General features: G+C 41.7%; 1 long non-coding RNA gene across 1 annotated transcript; it reads left to right on the forward strand.

Moving 5' to 3' along the window:
* Window positions 1-313: 313 nt before the first annotated feature.
* Window positions 314-17,642, forward strand: LOC147700654 (uncharacterized). The gene is made up of 2 exons (XR_015297141.1): window positions 314-378; window positions 17,457-17,642. It is a non-coding gene; the product is annotated as an uncharacterized LOC147700654 (long non-coding RNA).
* Window positions 17,643-17,888: the final 246 nt, after the last annotated feature.

Here is a 17,888-nt window from a genome sequence, read left to right on the forward strand (position 1 = left end):
CTTAGCCCCTTTAAGACTGCAGAACGGAATGGCAGTCATGTGATCGCGACCAACGCCTGTCACGTACTGACAAAAACAACACCCTTCCCGCGGCTTTCTGGTTTTCAGGCCGTGGATGAGGACCCGTCAGGTTCACAGGAGGGCGGTCGCGGGGACGCAAGTAAGTTTAACAACAGTGTGGATTTATTTTATTTCCACAATGCGTGTTGCTCGTTTGGCCTCGGGCGTCTGCCATTGTTATTCATTACTTTTGAGAAAGACCCGAAGCAAACGATTTCACGTTTGCCTGACTCGGTCTTTTATTCTTATTTAGATGCTCCTGGCGTGAAGAATTCCCCCTGCCACGAGCCTAAGAGGCATCTCTCTTTTCTCGCACGAGTAAGTGTGATCCCTTCAAGGTTTCCTTATTATTAGTTCTGGAGGTGTTTTTTTACATATTTATTTATTAATTCCTAACGGGCACTGATTTAATCTTGATATCTGGAATCCCTCTTGGCCTATTAATCGGAATAGATAGTTTACGCCAAAGGAGGATGATATCCTGCAGAGCACTGTGTGGCTAATAACGCTGCGAAGTTGATATGGTGTACTTTGACACTTTTGATGTATACAAATGTCACGCTGTCTTAATGAATTCAACTACCTTAGTAGTGTGTTTGAAGCATAAATTAAGTGAAGTCACTGTTTCACACTGGGTAAGTGTGGGTTTTATAATGCGTGCACTTATATAGTAATCTACATTGTAATTTATGCATAGTTAAATTGGGAAATATTTCTCAGTGTGCACTTAACACACGCATTCAACCATCTATCAACCAATGCATCATTATCCAATATGTAGTCACCATGTCACACTGCTGTATATGTTTCTTATAAATCTGGTTGAATGAAGCATCTTAATAATGTAGGCATCTTTTCAACAAATCCATGGCGTTGCAGTCAAAGTAAAGAGTGCCCTTTAATGACAAGTATGGTTTTATTTGTCATATCAAAATACAAAACAGAGATTCCTCGGTCCACTGTGTGTGCTACTGTACTAGTAACTAAGAACCAACAGGGATTATACAAAAGAAAAATGAGTTACATCTGGCTGAGAAATTCCCATCATCCCACCCTTCTGGCGGAATCTCACCATGTGGGAGTTGGTGAACAATCCGAACACCGCCCAAACCATCAAGTGACGGTGCGGATATGGATGTCAAAAGAGACTCTAGCCAGAATGTTGCTCAAAAAGGTGATACTAATGAAGTGCAGTGCTATAGTGAAAGTGATACTTAAAATTGTCTACTTAGACAAAAAATATGTTTAATGAGGATTGTCCAAGTGTCAAAATTAAAACCACGCCTGGTAGTCTGAATCTATACCTACACTATGGCGCTGTGCAGGACGGTCAACATGTTTCAGCCTAGATGGAAACTCTGTCCGGCTTTCTTCAGGACCCTAGTGATGGAATGCTACTGCAACAATAAGTGAGGTGATAGTAATGTGTGAAGGAAATAATAAATGATATACTTTAGAATACTTATATCGACCAGGAACTTGGAGCCCCAATGAACACTGGAAGAAGTAAATTGACTTTTCCTATTTGGAAAAATACATAGAAAACACACATATTTACATGTATATATCCACACAGTTACAAAGAAACTGTACAGACAACACACCTGCATGAGTATTATATACTCAGCTTAATCATGAGCATAATAGCCCTTATACAGAGAGGAAATACCTCTCAGTAGTACTCAGCCAGCTTTTTGTGGGAGACAACCTCACCTCACCCGGTAACCGCTTGGGAATATGAGGCCCCGCTCTAGTATGTAAGAAAAATTAAGGACATAATCAGAAAAACTATCTCATATGCCCAGGTAAATTGCTTTGCATCTAAACCCTAACAATTTGTAGTGGACGCTGTCTTGTCATCCCTAGGCTTAACCTACCCAAGTGTCAGACAAAAGATGAAATGAACTCACATCTATGGAAAATGCCAGACTAATTTATGGCATTATTTATTAAAATAAACAGATACTTTGCTCCCCACACATCTGATCTTTTACTAGGTATATGGAGCAAAGAGAAATGGCAGAAGGTTAAGACTCAAGCATCCGCAGGTTAAAACAGATTTATTCAAACCTATTTCTCTTAAACCAAGCATCATTAGCTCCAAAAGGGGGGAAGAACCGTACCTGTCCATCGGTACCTCTCTCTGGCATCCGAGAGGAAGTGGAGGTACCGACTGGACAACCCTTTGAATTTTTATAGCGGAACTTATTGGTTGATTGCCCGCATTCGGAAGCCAATTACGATCGCATTTATAGGCGCCATGCCTTTTTGTGCCTGTGCTTTGCCGAACTAATACATCACTAGTCCAGCGAGCATGCGCGAAGAGCGCTGCTTGGCGTGCGCATGCTCCAAAGAGGGAGCGTTATTCCCTCGCACATGCTCTGATGCATGCCGCCCGGGAATCCTTGCAACTGTACACGAAGTGTGCTGTATCTCCGTAACTGAATCTAAATCTTTAAAAATATATAAAGGCCATGTATAGCGCTGTACGTGACTGTCCCTTAACTGAATCGAAATCTTCAAAATATATAAAGGCCATGTGTAGCGCTGTACTTGACTGACCATTATTGCATGTTCTTTTTCTGGCAAAGACGCATTTCGGCTGATGGTCAGCACATCTACCTAATTACACACCCAAAGCATACATTTAATGTGTTATTAGTGTTGGGGGTTTATCTTCAAACATTTTTATATAGGGGAGATACTTCTCCATTTCCACAAACAGTTGCTGCACATGCCCAAAAGTAGAGACACTGCTCTCTTATCTGAACATTCATGGGAATGCAGCCCTTGACCCAAAGGCAATCCACACTTGCAACAACAGTACAGAGGAATCGATCTTAGCAGCCTAGACCGTGAGTGCACGGATGTCAATGCACTTTGTTGGTTAAGCCAGATAGATTAATTAAGCAAGAAATACATTATGTTTAGAGAGGTATCAGATGAACTTACATAAAGATCTAACTGTAGAAAAAGCAAATGAGTTAAGTTTAAACCATCTCTAATATCTCGAGGTTTCACTCGGCCTCTTTGTCTGTGGATTCCCTCTTGCAATATTAATACTGATTCTGAAACAAACGGGGATAATGTGGGTGTGTTACCTACTACAGTGAAACCCACAGATTGTCATCATTCAGTCCTCTGCTGTCGCTTTGGAGCCCAAAAATCCATTTCTGTTCCTTGATGAATAGAAACCTTGATATATCACTAATGTGCGATGGAATATATGGATGTTCTAAAATCACCCACTTTAAATCTTCTGCTCGATGTTTCATAGACAGAAAATGGTTGGTTAGACAAGCAGACTGTTTAAGACACCGAATGGTGCTCTTATGTTCCCTGATTCGAACCTTCATTTTGCGAGTAGTATGGCCAATGTACCTTAATAGATAAGGACAAGTTATCATATATATGACACCTTCCGTGTTGCAATTAGTGTGTTTTTTAAGCAACCATGATTTTCCCAAGCCAAGATCCACCTTATCAGCTTTGTAAGTCTGACGGCATGCACTGCAGGATCCGCATGGAAAATGTCCACGAACTGGGGGAAGATTCCAGAGTGTGTTTGATGATTCTGTCACTTGTGCCCTAGGTCTAGTATGGACCAAGCTGTCGCGTAGACTCTGGGCTCTTTTAAAAGAAAACAGAGGTGGCAAAATGTTAGTTTGAGCTACATTCAAGATGTTCCAATGCCTGTGTACAGTCTTCTGGATCTTGTTAGAAAGTACACTGAAAGTGCTGACAAAAGTCAGCCTATCTAGAGGTGCCTTTTCAGGCTTTTTCTCCAGAAGGGCCTCACGATTATTATTTGAAGCCTGTTTCCAGGCCTTTTTCACTAGATGTTGTGGATACTGCCGCTCTTGTAGTTGCTTAGAAAGTACTCTGGCATGCTTTTCAAAGAGTGGTTTAGATGAGCAATTTCTACGAACCCGTAGGAATTGTCCCACTGGGAGATTCTCGCGTAAAAGCCGGGGGTGGTGGCTGTTGAAAACCAGCAGCGAGTTCCTAGACATTGGTTTTTTATAGAGATCTTATTCAAGTCTTCCTTCTCTTGGGAAAATAAGAATATCCAGGAATGGCAATTGTTCCTTGCTGAACTCAACATTGAATTTCAGGAACTGATTTTGTTCGTTAAGCCATTCATGAAATAGTCTAACCTCTGATGATGTGCCTTGCCAAACCAAAAAGATGTCATCTATGTATCTCTTCCACAGCACCACCTGATGGAAATAGGGGTTGCTGTGGTTGAGTACATAGTGCTGTTCAAACAGATGAACATATAGGTTGGTGAGGCTGGGGGCAAAAATACTCCCCATAGATGTCCCTGAGGTTTGAAGGTAGATTTGGTCTTCAAATTTGAAATAGTTCTCCATCATTGCCAGTCTGGCACACTCCATGATACAATTGACTTGAGTAATGCTCTTTAGGTCACGTACGGCTAAAAGTGATCTAATAACGTCCAGGGTCTCCTCCTGCGGAATGCAGGTGTACAAGGACTCAACGTCGAAACTGGCCAAAAGGTCAGTTGCGACGTTGAATTCCACCTCTGGTAACAGTCTGAGTACATCAGCCATGTCTTGCAAATATATAGGCATCTCTTTAACGAGTGGCCTCAGAAAAAAACCCACAAATGTGGACAGCGGTTCTAACAGGGAGCCGATCCCTGAAATGATCGGACGTCCTGGGGGGGTGCCTTGTGGGGACAATAGGAGGGAAGTAAGATGTCAGGTCGGTAAATATATTCCCTTTGACCCTCTTTAAAGTATTTTATAAGTATGGTTTCCAGCCATCTGACCTCACCTCTTGCCTTTGGTCAGCTAAATATATGTCTCATACTCTTTTCGTCATTTCTGTAGGCTCAGCAAGCAATGTTCTCTCCTCATTATAGACCAGCTCAGAATGACTGGTAAACTATGGGATCACATGAGCTCACCTACAATAGACCCACCTAGCCAATCAGGAGCCAGACATATTTCCTATTGGACTCTTACTATGGAAACATTTACCCAGCAGTCAGAACAATGACCAATGTTTACAACGAAGTCACTACCCCGACTGCAATGTTACTACAAGTTACTTTACCACACAAGCCTTTACAACAACTTACTGTAGGGGGCACATTGAGGACTGGTGTTAGATGTTTAAATCTAACACCTTCCCTAATGTGGCATAGACTAGAATTTGAAATGTTATTTATACTAAACCAAAGCCCAGCACCCCCTAAAGCAACTCCTTGTAATGACTTCTGTGGTAAAATAACATGTGGTAATGAGGTGGTGCCGCATTGTAAAGGCATGCGGGGTAAATGCTTGTTATAGGTCCCGCCCCTCTCTGCAGTTTTCCAGGGCACCTTCTCCAGGGGGACATCAAAAACACAGACGAAGACAAGAAGGGCTTTTCCCAAAATGAGTAAGACCAGGTTGGAGTCGTGGACCTGATTCCCAAGATTCTACACTATGTATTGATCAACATCTAGAACCCACAAACAAAAAATCTGTGCATCCTGCCCAAACCTCGATCCACAATCTATATGATCACCAGCATCCACAATCACTGTAGATTTTAACCCAACACAAACCAAGATGTCTCTTGACATGCAAAATGATTCCTTCAAATAGATGAGTGGAGATGTGGCCTTATGGCTTGCATCATCAAACCTGGAACTGGTGAACAAAGTTCAAATCCTGCTGTCTGCTCTATATTCTAAGATTCTAGTTAAATCATCTAAACATTGTGTGACTAAAATAAAAAAATCTGAAAAGTCTGGTTTGTCTATATAACACTCTAATGCTCTTGGACCAAGCTCACTAAAGGTAAAATAAAAAATATATAATCAATTCACCATACTGCTGACACAGATGGCACTAAAACCATAGACTACCTTCGTGTCATATTTCTCATTAACATTTATGTACCCAACACTATGCCATCCAGGATATCTATTGAGAAAAAGAGAGGAGGCACTCTGGTCATCATTATTCCACTGTAGCAGTGAATGCTCCCTCATCAGCTGCTATTCAGCTCCATGACATCGTCTCCTGATGCTTCCCACTATCAGTGGCCTGCCGTCAGCGTGACGTCGCAATTCTTGGATCAATGGTGGGAGAGTGGCTTTATTACTGATGTCAGTCCACCAATCCTGCAACCAAAGAGAGAAAGTATGCATGGGTAATGATCTAAATCCTGCAGACCCATTCTCCCAGCAGAAAGGGATTTAGCAGAGAGTGAGAAAATAGACAACATAGCTCATATCGCTCCTTCACCAACAGGCACAGCCAAGGGTATTAAGGCACTCATCTGTTCATGGTGAATCACAGCAGGGTTTTAGGGAGAAGAGCACTACCTAATGATACAACACAATATTACTGTAGGATAACAGGTGAAAAGAAGACATCAATACAACGCTTGGAATTACCAATGATCCAAAAGTGTAGACTCATAACAGAGAGTACTAGGAGACCTCTCTGGGATTGGGATCATTTAAGAATGAGGAGAGAAAGTGGAACCACAGCTCTACCTTCAACACATGTTTCTCCATCCTGATTTTGCATTGTAGAAGCCAACTTCATCAGCGATCTCAAACTCCCCATACATGCTGCTACCATGAGCAATAATTAAACTCTCCTCAACTTGCTGGAGATCGCAAATATCAATCAACTTGACACCTTTCAATTTACACTAAGTGCAACTCTCTGGTCTTCGTCTGAACATCCATAAAACCTTACATTCCAAACCCATAAACCATGGACTTAACTGTTCATGTAGCCACCTCACTTGTTCTCAGGATCCATGGAACAAAGACTGCTAACTCCAGCCAAGATACAGTTTTGCTTATGCAAAAACATACTTAACAAAACTATGCACACGTATATGAATATCGCATACCATCATCGAAACAGTCTCCAAAATAGATTTCCTGCTCTCTGCCTGCAGTCCTACCTTTCACACTACTAAAGATACCTGCATTTGTCCCAAAGTCCAATTACACATTTGGCAGTGTTGACAGCTATGCCTGGGCATAACCCTCCATGCATACTGATGTACTTTACCCATAATGCCTTACTGAAGATGACATCCAATGATGTCTTGAAGCAGATTGGAGGGTCTGTGTAGAGAGGTTGATCTATAACTGTTAAATATGAACTGAATACAGAATGCAATGGTTTTCAATCAATTTTAAGCTTACACTTGTGTCGTACTTAGGTCCAGGACAAACTGCTCCACTGGAGATTTTCAAGGTATCAACATAAGATAAATCTTCGTACAATAAATCAAGTGATTATCCTGAAAGTCTGGTCTGGATCTTTCTGCCTGGACAAAGTAGGACACCTCTGTTCCACTTAAAACAGTTCTACAATAAAAATGAATGGATAAGAAAGGATAAGTTGGTGATAAAGAAACATGAGGAAGATTGGACTCATCTGCAAACTTCTTATGTTTATTTGGTAAGAATTTGACCTAAAGAAAACTAGAAAACTCTTTCATAATTGACAAAGGGATAGGAGCAAGGTCATAAGATGAAACCCTTAAAGTAGGATTAATACAATGTGTGAAGAGAGCAAGCACTGTGATGATGCTACACCTTATGAAAAAGAGCTGGAAACACCATAGCCATTATGTCAGGCACCTTGTCTGAGAGAAAAGGCAGCTACCGCAAAGATCAAGAGCAGTATGTTCTTCAGTTTAGAGGGTCTCGAGCTAAGATAAATGAACACAGGGCTGGGGCATAAGTGACCATGAGGACACACATCTGGTGTCATGGGCTGTTAACCGGGAAGATTTTGAAAAACAGTGATGTATAGTTGATGATGAGAGAGGTCCCTGTTTTCATAGCATTTGAGCGGACATATAGGGAAGGGTTCCTGAGGTCCTCAATATTCTCTCCCATCCTCTTCATGTGTCTGTAGAGGGTGAAGAGTATTGATACAGGTGAGAAGATGAAAAATGAACTTTGATGCTTGTCAAATGTCTTCTCTAAAGTAGCCATCAAAAAATTACATCATATGTTACAAGAATTGAAGTATTGGATGCCCTATTGGTGGCTGCGGGAACCTCCAAATTCAAGGCTAATGGAAGACATGTTGCCAAGGAAACAAGAACAGATGCCCGGAATACCTACATCACGTTCTGCAAGGATCTTGTTCCCACTTGAATGAGAAGGGTGTGTGTGAAACTTATGATCTTCACCCTGCAATACACACAAAACAAGGTGGTGAAACAAAAGCTGCAGCAACGGAAGACTAACTTAGTGAAAAGGAACATTTTCTGGACTTATACCCGTTGGAATGACTTTTCAATAGAGAAAATGACATTATTAATGGTGGCAAAGAAAAATCCCAGGTAAACAAGATTAGAGACTGCAAGGCTGGAAAAGATGAGATTGCAGGAGCTGAGGTCACTGCTGCTTTTGAGACTTCCATTGAAATTGACACTCAGGATGAACATGTTTCCCATCAATCCTGAGACTATGGAGAGCACTTGAAGAGTAAACACAGCTTGTTCCATCTAAAAAACAGTTCAAGATGCAATTAAACTTCCTAACCATGGATGTCCAGCAGTTCCATTGTTTGTTTTTCTTCCTCTGTTGACCAGCTCGTCTTCGTCTACAAATTACATTGCTTCATTTCACTGCACTGATTCCGTTGATGTAAATCAGTGTCTGTCACTTTCATCCCTGTTAACACAGATTATGTTCCTCTTCTTTTGATTACATCTCTGTCTCCCTGATCATAAAAATTATTATTTATGATGCCAGATAAAATTACTTTGACCACCGACCTCTGATAACTCCATTCTACTGAACAATTGCAAATAGATGTCCCTAGCTATGTTTTTACTGACACAACTATGATTTTGTCATTATTGAGAACACTGCATTCTGTCAGAATTCATTGGTTAATCAATGTTTCACTTTACAAGAATTCTGACTGAGTAAATTTCCTAAAGAGCATTCTTAGCAGAGCATGTGATTGTATTATCAAAAACATTTATTGTAATTTCATAAGACACAGGAATAAAAATAATATTTTCAAAATAATATTACATTTCTTACTTACTTATACTATATTCGATACAAGTATCATAAAAGTACATACATTTGGTAAGAAGATAAAGACTAGAAAGTTTAGGAGGCACAATTAATAGCTATTTCATAAGATAAAATACAGTTAAAAGACAATAAAAAATATATATATACAAGTTAAGAAGAAGTATTTTACAATCTCTCATTCAGTAGACAGTAATACACATGCAAAGATTCTACTCCTACGGTCTTTATGCGTTATTAAAATTTAACAACTTAGAGCGGGTAAACCAAGCACTTGAAAGGTATTTAGCAACTCCACATACAACTGCTAGAGAAGTTGTATCAGTTAAGAAAATGCAAAGAGCAACCCTAAAATCTCTGACCCCTAACATCATGCATACTGGTTTCAACCATTTTACTCTCGCTTTCTTGTATGCTTTGCATCCAAACAAAAAATGCGGCAAGGATTCAATTTTGCATGGGCAGCTTGGACAGGTGCCCTCCACAGCCCGCCTTCTTTTCCCGCTCTCCACGAATTTATTGAGTGGAAGTGTACCATACCTAATTTTTAAAAAGATAACTCTATCTTTAGGTTTTTGAATAAAGTCTAAAAGAAGTTCAAATCTCCTAGTGGGCTTGTGCTCTAGAAATCGGGCAGATAAAGCTCCCCACTTTGTGCTCCTGAGTTCCTCATTTTCGATCCATTCCCAGTAAATTTTCTTGATTACTTGTTTTGGCGGAGGGGATTGTGTGGTCCAGAATTCAGCCAGTCCCAACTTTGTGACCAGCTGTCTGAGTTTAGTTAGCCACTGGATCTTAGTCACACCATTTAGTGTGATAAGTTCCTCCATCACCAATGCATAATTTGCTAATCCTCCGTAGACGCACCCAGAATAGCAATGGGCGGAGACGAACTATATCTGATATCGTGCGTTTGCCCATATCATGAAAGAGTGGCTTCAATGGGGTTGAAGTGGGGAGAGAGACCTACCGATATAGGTAAATCTAATTTACCACTTCTAAAATACCGAATCATACCGATTCGGTATTTAAGAAGTGGTAAATTAGAGGGGGTAAAATGTAGGTAATTCTGATTTGGTAAATACCAAATCTTTAAGATTCGGTATTTACGGATTCTGTAAATACCGAATCGGTATCCCCCATTAATTCCTATGGGCCTTGAAGCCCATAGGAATCAATGTGGAATACCGAATCGGTATTTACCGATTCGGTAATTACCTATTCTTGCAAGGGTGCAGGGGCTGTCACTTTGACACCCTCTGGCACCCCAATTGCAGGCGTGTGTGCCATGTGGCACACAGACATTCTCTATGGGCATGTCTGTGTGTCACATGGCACAGGTGTCCATACACAGATGTGCATGCACACCTGGAATCGATATTTTACCACCCAAGTGGATTGTGTGGTAAAATACCGATTCTTAAAGCCCTGTGGCACTCTGACATGTGCCAGCTACATCTGCATTTACAGAATCAGTATTTTACAGAGTCTGTATTTACCGATTCTGTAATTTTACCGAATCGGTAAATACAGAATCGGTAAAATACCGATTCTGTAAATGCATGCCCTACATCTGAAAACCCTAATACCGGTCGGAAACGGCCAAAATCAGCCGTTTCTGACCGGTATTAGGGCTCCTACATCTGGCCCTAAGTCCCTTATAAACTTATTTTCAGCTCTAGTCAAGTCTATTACATTTTCACTACCCCATAGTTCTGACCCATAAACTGCGGAGGCCAGCGCCTTTCCTTCGTAAACTGCAAGCGCAGGGGCTATAGGCCTACTTGCAGACATACGTTGACTCCTTAAAATAGCGCCAGACACTCTCTTCAGATTTATCAGCATCTTGGAGATGTGGGAATCCCATTTCATTTTGTTATTTAATCTAATTCCCAAATAATCAAAATTCTCCACCACTTCCAGGGGTGTCCGATCAAGGGTAATATTATTTTTCTTTGACTTTTTTGAGGGGGGCAGGACCATTAGCTTAGTTTTAGATGTGTTGATGGTGAGCCTGCGTTCCTTGCAGAACGAACTAAAACTGTTCAACAGTTTCTGGAATCCGGAGGGAGTTTTGGACAGCAAAAGCGTGTCGTCTGCGAAGAGGAGTGTAGGTGTTTTTTCTCCCGCCAGGACCGGTGCATCGGTACTGTCCTCCCTCAAATGGTCCACCACCCCATTAACAAAGAGGGAGAACAGTGTCGGGGCCATCACACAGCCCTGGCGTACTCCTCTATTCACAGACACCTTCCCTGTTAGCTGACCCTGCCTGCCCCATTAAATCTTGGCGTAGTTGTCTTGATGGAGTTTGACTATAAACTCTAGTAGGTACCGCGGGAACCCCATATCCAGCAGCACCCTCCCGAGTTTATCGCGGGGCACAAGGTCGAAAGCACTCTTTAAATCAATAAAGGCCAGGTATAGGTTTCCCCTCTTGATGGTTACAGTTTTCCAGTAGGTTGCCCAGAACCTGAATACCTGGTCTATTGTGCCCACGTTCTTACTGAATCCCGCCTGGAAGTGGGACAAGATTTTCCCTCCCTCTAGCCACGTGTTTACTCTGTTTATAATGACCCTGCCAACTATTTTTTGAATGGCATCGATTAGGCTAATCGGCCTGTAGTTTACCGGGTCCTCCCTGTCGCCTTTCTTGTGAATTGTCACAACTTCAGCCCCCGTCCATGAATCTGGGAGAGGATAACCATGGAGGACTGAATTCATTAACGGGGCGATGTAATTAAACCACAGTTTAGGATCATGTAAGTACAGGTCGCCTGGTAGCCGCTGGCCCCGGTAGTTGTGTACCCAGATATATACAGCCTATTTGTGTGCCAGCGGCCAGCGGGGCCAGCGGCTTTGAAGGGGATTATGGTCAGAATTGCCTCAGAGACTTCCTGTGCTAAGAAAGGTTCTGATAATGCCAACTCCTCAATAGAGGAGACATCCATTGATTCCCTCCGGGGTTGGGATTGTTCCTCTTCTGTACAATATAAGCTTGAAAAGTGAGCATGCCATTGGTGCTCAGGTATATGATTGGGGAGTGGCTCTGCTCCTTTCCTGTCATACATATTTATCAAAGACCAGAATTGTATTGAACTCTTCAGATTGGCGGCATCCTTAAGCTGCTGCCAATAATCTTCCTCCCATTCCTTCTTTGCATTAGTAATGCAGACTTTATAGTCCCTTCTGGCCATTCGCACGGCAGTAGGATCCTTATTCCTAATTACATTTCTACATGTCCTTGCACAGTTGCTATAAAGGTATAACACTGCAGAATATATTTCTGAATTAACATCCAAATTTTCAGGTACACAGCTGCCTTTGGGCCAGATGTAGGTCACCAAATACCGGTCGGTAACGGCCAATTTCGGCCATTACCGACCGGTATTTGGTGATTGAGATGTAGGATGCTTGAATTTTACAGATTCAGTAAATTTACCGATTCTGTAAATTTACCAATTCTGTAAAATACCGAATCGGTAAATTTACCGATTCGATAAATCTATATGTAGGTGGCACTGCAAACAGTGCCACAGGCCCCTAGGAATTCGTTATTTATCATGTAATACTTTTGCATGGTAAATAACGAATTCCTGTGTACATGCACATCTGTGCATGTACACCTGTGCCTAAGGGCATATCTGTGTGTCACATGGCACACAAGCCAGAAACCGGGGTACAACAGGGTGTCAAAGTGGCACCCTGTCCCCCTTGGCAATTCGGTATTTTTACCGATTCGGTAATTACCGAATCGGTATTTGCCATTGTTTCCTAAGGGCTTCAAGGCCCATAGGAATCAATGTCAAATACCGATTTGGTAATTACCGAATCGGTAAATACCCAATCCCACCGATTCGGTATTTGTTACCGAATAATTACCTACATCAGATTTACTGATTCATGAATACCGAATTGGTAAAATTCGGTATTTATGAATCAGTAAATCTGATTTACCTACATCTAGTTCCCATTCTATTAGTCATAACAAGTCTCTTTTTCCCTTTTTTTGTTTTACAACTCAAAACCTCAAAAAGATGTTGTCAAAGTGTTTCAACCATTAATTATTTACAGATTCCTCAGGAAGAATAGTTTACGAAGATTAAATCTTGTTTACTTAAAAGTTATACGGCCCTTATAGTTAGATGAGCTACGTCACATATTACATCACTCATGACATGGTCAGTGACATTACTGATGAGATCACTCTTGGCATCTCAAATGACATCACTTGTGACATCACTGATGACATCATCCAGTGACATCGTTTTTTTAAAAGTTTAAGAATGTTATATATATCCGCCATGGTGTATTGAAGAATTAGTGGGTGTATGAGTGTCTGAATGGATGATTTAGTGGGTGCGTGACTGACTGTATCAGTGAGTGATTAAATATGTCTTAGTGAATGCATGGGTGAATGACTAATCTGTGTGAATGTCTGTCAGTTGGTATATAAATGGCTACATGGGTTGGTAAGTAGCTACATGAGTATATATATATAGGTTCATGATTGGTTGTCTGAGTACCTGTCTGGGTGCCTGAGTGCCTTTTCGGGTGTGTGTGGGGTGGTGTGACTCTGTGCATAGATGTGTGAGTGGGTGATTCACTGCTTGCATGGGTTCTAGAGTGCATCTATGAATTGCTGTATGAGCGAGTAAGTGTGTGTGTGGGTGTGTTGGTGTCTCAGTGGTATATGTTTGAGTAACTACATATGTGAAAGGCAATATATGTGTGTGTTGTAGTATATAACTTGTGTTATTAATTGTATAAGTGAGTAAGTATGTGTTAGTATATGTATGAATAAGTGACGTGATGTGTGTATAACTGTATAGGTGAGTAAATGGGAGTGTGATTGATTCTTTCCATGACTGACTACCTGTGTGACTATCTCTATGGGTGAGGGATGGTGTTTAAGTGTCTGTATAGGTGTATGAGTGCATATGATAGTGCTGTATTGATGAGTGACTGCATGTATGAGTGACTGTATGGGTGAACGAGTTGATGTGTGTGTAGACCTAGGAATCTTTGAGTGGGCATGTAGTAACTGGTATTGGTGTGTCTATGGTTTCGAAAATGGTAGTTTGTATTTTAGAGTGGGTGTATCAAAGGTTAAATGAGAGTGAGAGGAGGTGCATCAGATTATCACGTGGATGATGTCATCAGTAATGTCATTTGAGATGTCACCAGTAATGTCATCAGTGATGTCACTGACCACGTCATGAGTGATGTATAATGTGAAGCATCAGCAGTGCATTGCGGGGGCGCGAGTTATAGTTAGCCTGACTAACTATAGAGGCCTAATTTCTCTGGTTTTGTATGATTGAAATGTACAACTAACTATAACATCCCTGAAACCTGTGTTTTTTTCTGTGAATTTCGAAGGTTTTTTAAATGCTAATTTCTAACTATAACATCCCTGAAACCTATGTTTTTTTCACTGAATTTCAAAGGTTTTTTAAATGCTAATTTCTAACTATAACGTGTCTGAAACCTATGTTTGGTTCAGTGAATTTGAAAGGTTTTTTAAATGCTAACTTCTAACTATGCCTACAGAGGTAGGACATGCGCAGAAAGAGGAAGAAATGTGCAGAAAGAAGCAAGATAAATGCAGAAAGAGGCAACAGAAGTCCAGAAAGACGTAGAAAAGTTCAGAAAGATGCAATAGATATGCCGAGAGAAAAAAACAGGGGTGCAGAAAGATGCCTTGCTGCAAAGTCGATTCAGAAAAGGGGGTGGTGATGGACAGAGTATCTGAATTATGCAGAACACTCGTACCCAGTCAACAGATCAGGGCTTGATCCATCACCGTTTTTTAGCTCACTGCACCATCCCAGCTCAGAACCTCGCTACATGCAAATTAGTCTGTCCCTGGCCCAGCGCATCATGGGAACAGGGCTGACCAAACTACCAAGCCATCAGGATTCAAGCAAGCCGGGACGAAGGCGGCTGAAATGCCAGAAACCGGTCCCCGGAAGCTTGTTCCCTTCCCAGTATAAGAATTGGCTTGGTAGTTTGGTCTGCCCTGTTCCCATGATGCACTGGGCCAGGGTCAGACTAATTTGCATATAGCCAAGTTCTGAGCTGGGATGGTGCAGTGAGCTAAAAAACGGTGATGGATCAAGCCCTGATCTTTGGACTCGGTAAGAGTGGTCTGCTTAATTCAGACACTCTGTTCATCACCACCCCCTTTTCTGAATCATTTTTGTCCACCATTAGCGTGGAAGGGTATACTCAGATGTGAGTCCCTTGCTCATTGCACCATCAGGATTCAAGCAAGCCGGGCCGAAGACGGCTGAAATGCCAGAAACCGGTCCCCGGAAGCTTGTTTCCTTCCCAGTATAAGAATTGGCTTGGTAGTTTGGTCTGCCCTGTTCCCATGAGGCACTGGGCCAGGGTCAGACTAATTTGCATATAGCCAAGTTCTGAGCTGGGATGGTGCAGTGAGCTAAAACACGGTGATGGATCAAGCCCTGATCTTTGGACTGGGTAAGAGTGGTCTGCTTAATTCAGACACTCTGTTCATCACCACCGCCTTTTCTGAATCATTGTTGCAAAGTCATCCTGTGTCAGCAATGTTTTGTTGACTGGTACTGGTGGTAACTGACTCTGACTAACCAGGCACGGAACCAGTGCTATGCTGAAAGACACTTAGAATACAGTGGAAAAACACCTACATACACTAGGGTACACTATGGGTTGGGGTATCCCTGTAATTGGCAAGACCTACCCTGTCAGGTCCTAGTACATATTAGGGGAGGGAGATTCAAACTACCTCTAACTCAGAGGTGCAGAAAGAGGCAAGAGAAGTGTGGATAGAAGCAACAGGGCAAGAGGCAAGAGAGATACAGAAAGAAACAAATGAAGTGCAAAAAGAGACAAGATAGATGCACAAATAGGTAAGAGAGGTACAGAAAGAGGCAGGAGGGGTGCAGAAAGAAGAAAGAGAAGTGTAGAGAAAGGAAGGGCATTGGTGAAAGAAGCAACAGAGGTGTAGAAAGAAGCAAGAGAAGTACAGAAAGAGGGAAGAGGTACAGAAAGAGAAAAGAGAGGTGCAAAAAGAGGCCTGATAAGTACAGAAACCGGTTGAAGAGGTGCACAAAGAGGCAGGAGGGGTGCATAAAGAAGGAAGAGTAGTGCAGAAAGAAGCAACAGAGGTGTTGAAATAGGCACGAGGGAGGCAGAAAGAGCAAGAGAAGTGCTGAAAAAACCAACAGAGGTACAGAAAGAGGCAAGAGAGGTGCAGAAAGAAAAAAGAGGGGTGCAGAAAGAGGCAAGAGGGGTACGGAAAGAAGCAAGTGGGGTGTAGAAAGAAGCAACAGAGGTGCAGAAAGTAGCAAGAGAGGTGCAGAAACAAGCAAAAGAAGTGCAGAAAGAGACAAGAAAATTGCTAAAAGAAGCAACAGATGCAAGTGAGGTGCAGAAAGTGGCAAGAGTGGTACAGAAAATGACAAGAAAACAGCCGAAAGAGGCAAGAGGGATAAAAAAAAGGGAAGAATGGTGCAGAAAGAAGCAAGAGAAATGCAGAAAGAAGCAAGAGAGGTGCATAAAGAGGAACAACAAGTGCACAAAGAGACAACAGTGTTCCAGAAAGAGACAGCGGGGTGTAGAAAGAAAAAAGAGAGGTGCAGAAGAGGCAATAAAAGTCCAGAAAGGAGGAACAGAGGTACAGGAAGATGCAAGAGGGGTGCATAAAGAAGAGAGAGAAGTGCAGAAAGAAGCTAAAGAGTGGTTTGAAGAGGCACTAGGGGTGCAGAAAGAGGCAAGAGCAGTGCAGAAAAAACCAATAGATGTGCAGAATGAGGCAAGAGAGGTGCAGAAAGAGGCAAGAGATGTGCAGAAAATGAGAAGAAGGGTGCAGAAAGAAGCAAGAGAACTGCAGAAAGAGGCAAGAGATTTTCAGAAACAGGCAAAAGGGGTGCAGAAAGAGAGAACAGGTGTGCAGACAGAGGCAAAGAGGTGCAGAAAGAGGAAAGAGGAGTTCCAAAAGAGGCAAGAGGGATGCAGAAATTTGCAACAGAGGTGCAAAAAGAAGAAAGAGCAGTGCAGAAAGAACCAACAGTGTTGCAGAAAGCGGCAAGAGAGGTACAGAAAGAGGCAATAAAAGTGCAGAAAGTACCAAAAGAGGTGCAGAAAAGAAGCACCAGAGGTGCAGAAGGAGGCAAGAGAAGTGCATATATATACACACTTAGGTGTTGTACTGGAGTCACTAAAATGTATTATACACAATTGTGTTTTCTTTAAGTGGTCTTATAGTAATCTGTTCCAGGTCTGTAAACACTCATGATTATATGCTTCCCATGATGACTATTGTTTTGTATTCATGAGGTTTATCCTGTTTTGATTTTCCTTTCAGTGCAATATGACGGTGACCTGATGAAGGCGTTAACGCCTTACCTCCATCAAGTTTTTGTTGTACTGCTCTTCATGAATTGTTGCTTAATGTATATACTATCGAATATCTGAATGGCATAATCAAAAGAAAAAAGTGGAAACAAGTATAATTAACAAATAAAAGAATGTAATCTTTTTTTAATATTAAGCTTTGTTGAATATTTGGCTATCTAGTTTGAGTTTGAGTTGATTTGTGCTGTATATGGGATGACATACTTATTTTGACCTTGACCTGTTACTATTTCTTGTCAATAATATGACTGTCTGAGCTACATACTCTTCCTTACTGTGTTCGCTCCCTATGTATAGCGATTCTATTTATAAATATAGGGGTCCCCTTTTTCTAAACCCATCATCCAGAATATAGCATGATGACGATGAGTGGACTCAATTT

This window comes from Lissotriton vulgaris, chromosome 7 (assembly GCF_964263255.1).
Source record: "Lissotriton vulgaris chromosome 7, aLisVul1.2, whole genome shotgun sequence".
NCBI classification, from domain to species: domain Eukaryota; kingdom Metazoa; phylum Chordata; class Amphibia; order Caudata; family Salamandridae; genus Lissotriton; species Lissotriton vulgaris.